This window comes from Ixodes scapularis, unplaced genomic scaffold (genome assembly GCF_016920785.2).
Source record: "Ixodes scapularis isolate PalLabHiFi unplaced genomic scaffold, ASM1692078v2 PGA_scaffold0__279_contigs__length_252992795, whole genome shotgun sequence".
Taxonomy (NCBI): domain Eukaryota; kingdom Metazoa; phylum Arthropoda; class Arachnida; order Ixodida; family Ixodidae; genus Ixodes; species Ixodes scapularis.
Window position 1 is genome coordinate 18,068,901 of NW_024609835.1, and position 2,928 is coordinate 18,071,828.

Sequence of the window (2,928 nt, forward strand, 5' to 3'; positions counted from 1 at the left end):
TTATGTGGCTACACTTCCATTAAAGGTGTAGGGAAACGAAATTTCAGCGCTCATTTCCTAGCTTTAATGTGTTGCATGTTGCACCCTAACCTCAAAATCACCAGTCTTCCGTTGAAAAGCACAAGAAAACAAATTTTAGAGCTAAATAAACGACTTTCAATGTGCACCTGGTGGATGCATTCTGTTATGATCGGCCACCCAGAGAGCAGGTTCGGCTTCCTGGCAGCGCCATCGACCTCCCATCGACTGACCAGAGTCTCGGGCTCGGCATTCTGGCGCCGCCGAACATGCTGACCGATGCGGCGTGGGTGGGGTGCAGCTTCCGAGCGACGCCGAGCGGGCCACCCGGCACAGCGGGAGCTGACCCCCCTGACACCCCGCTGAGAAACAGAGGCCCGCTTCCTCAGCCTTCGGACCGGGTGCTAACGAACAATGGAGACAAGTGGAGACGTTTGGGTCTCGGCGTATGATCGGGACAGCTGCCTGTTCCTGCGTTCTTCTGGGAAACGGGACGAGAGGGGTGCTTGGACCGGGGTGTGACCACGTGGGAGGTCTGCGTCCCGGGAGACTGCAGAGACGTCCCGTGGTGACGAAAGTTGTATGCTATGTAAGTTGACGAAAGTTGTATGTTATGTATTTTCCGTCATGCGGTGATGTATTGCCTTGATAAATGTTTGTGATTGTTTTCAAAATGTGAAAGTTGCAGAAGGTAGATGATTTTAAATATTAGGTCAGTCATAAAATTTAAGTCAATAGACCCTTTTCCAACGTCAGTGCGAACGCCTGTCCGCCATTGCTTGCTCTCATACTCTGAGCATATACTGAAAGCGAGCCCTGCGTCAGCGTTCAGCGAGAACTCGGATCCAGTCACGCACTTCGTGAGCAAGCAGTACTGACAGCCATTGTTGCTTGATAGACTTTTGAAAAGGGTTTACTGACTAGATAGATATTGTACAAACTATTTTACGAGAACATGTAATGTGACTGTCGGTTTTGTTTACATTACTTTCAGATGCCCGTCGGAGGTGCGTCAGCCTGTGACCAACTGGGAAAGCAGATGCAGCTCGCCTCAAAGAATTGCCTCATTAGCATGCACGAGCTACTTCAAAGTCTGAGACTGGAGGACAAATAAACGAGCCTGCGGGTGGAATGCATGTTCACAATTTCTCGAAGTTCGAGCATTTCTCTGTGCATGCACTTTCTGCTATCTTGCATAGGCTTTAAAAGGAAAGTGTTTCCCTGCTGAACTTCATGTTTCACTGATGAGTGAACCATGTGGTTAATACGATCGATATACACCAATACGCGGCTCTGACGTCACGTTGCTACGGTGGCGCTGCTACTGTTAGGGCGCATGTGCAGACGCTTTACGTCACGTGAATGTCGTTCTTGTGCACACGCAGTGCTTGCACCTCGTGTAGAAACTGAATTTGTTCACACCTTGTGAAAGCTTGTTGGTAAATAGTGCGTTGGCCTATAGATCATATCAACGATTTAAACTGCATGAACAATATCATCCATAACAACCATAGGCCATACAAACCATATGGACCATACAAACCGTACCAACCCGTATCAACCATATGACCCATACCAACCGTATGAACCATATGACCCGTACGAACCATATGACCAGTACCAACCGTATGACCCATACGAACCATATGACCCGTACCAACCATATGACCCGTACCAACCGTATGACCCATACCAACCGTATGACCCGTATCCCATAACGCTATATGAAGACCCGTATGGAAAATTCATATGGTTTTTTTCAGTAGGGTTCCGTGAATTATGCGAGACATGCATCAATAGAAAGACCACCCTAAAGAATCCCAATTACGAGTCGGCGGGTTACTTGCCATCTGAGCACGCCGGTCTGGATTAAAAATATGAAGACCTCAAACTTAAGAAAGACAGCGAAAGTCTGGAAATTAACCGAGTTTACTCGACCATCCAATCGCGGCTCTGAAGCCGTGCGCGCCTGAGATAGGCGATGATTGAAGGCGACGCAGCTCGGGTATCGCTGCTTCCGTCCTGCCAGGTGTTAGCTCTACCTGCATAGTTCCAACTCGTGCACTCTCTCTAAACCCAATCTGCGTTCTCTCGGTGCGGTGTTCCCAGTCGGTATTTGGGTCAACTCGACGGCGTTGCACTGCAGTCATCTCTCTCTCTCTCTTTCACTCTCTCTCTTTATTGCCCCTGCGTCCAGCAAGCAGTGTTTATTTTACGTGCCCTTTTGCACTGCGAGAGGCGAGGGTATCTCCAAGCCGTTCGTGCAAACGTTAGGGAGACCGGGCAGCGCATTAGTCACTGCTAGAGCGACTCTGCGTGAATTCGGTCATCCGGTTGACTCGAGCGTCCCCTGTGGCGTATACGTCCATGCAAGCATGGGTGCTCGAGGCGGAGATCACATGATCAATCCCCGCTGCGACGGGAATCGCCAATGTGACACCGAGCCCGATATTTGGAATGCTTACATCACTTTCAGTATTACCGTAGAGTGTGCTAGAGTCGTGGAGTGTTACGGCCAAGCACATATTGCTAAAGCCTCCGTCACACTGACATCATACGAAAGGCACGGCGTTCCCTGCAGACATGATTACCGAATCGTCTGCGGACACTCCTGTAAGCCGGGGTCACACTGCATCATACCAAAAGACAGCCTGCATAGAAATTCGATCAAGAGTCACGGCGTGATGCGTGCTTCGAATGCCGCGTGTCAATCAGTTCAAGGAGGAAACTTGGGCAGGAGGCATTCGGTAGACGCATATCGCGGTGACACGCGTATGTATGAGCAGTGTGACCCCTTCTTTAAGCATGCTTTATTCATACCTATGCTTTGAACGTAGAGATTTTGTGTGACCGTCATGCGAGGAAGAAACAGACAGTGTCTGCGGGTTGTCCTTTCCATGGTGTGATTGT

At 49.5% G+C, this 2,928-nt stretch overlaps 1 long non-coding RNA gene across 1 annotated transcript; it reads left to right on the top strand.

Moving 5' to 3' along the window:
* The first annotated feature begins 548 nt into the window (after positions 1-548).
* LOC121835493 lies at positions 549-1,163 on the top strand. Its single transcript, XR_006077620.1, has 2 exons — positions 549-607; positions 1,013-1,163. It is a non-coding gene; the product is annotated as an uncharacterized LOC121835493 (long non-coding RNA).
* Positions 1,164-2,928: the final 1,765 nt, after the last annotated feature.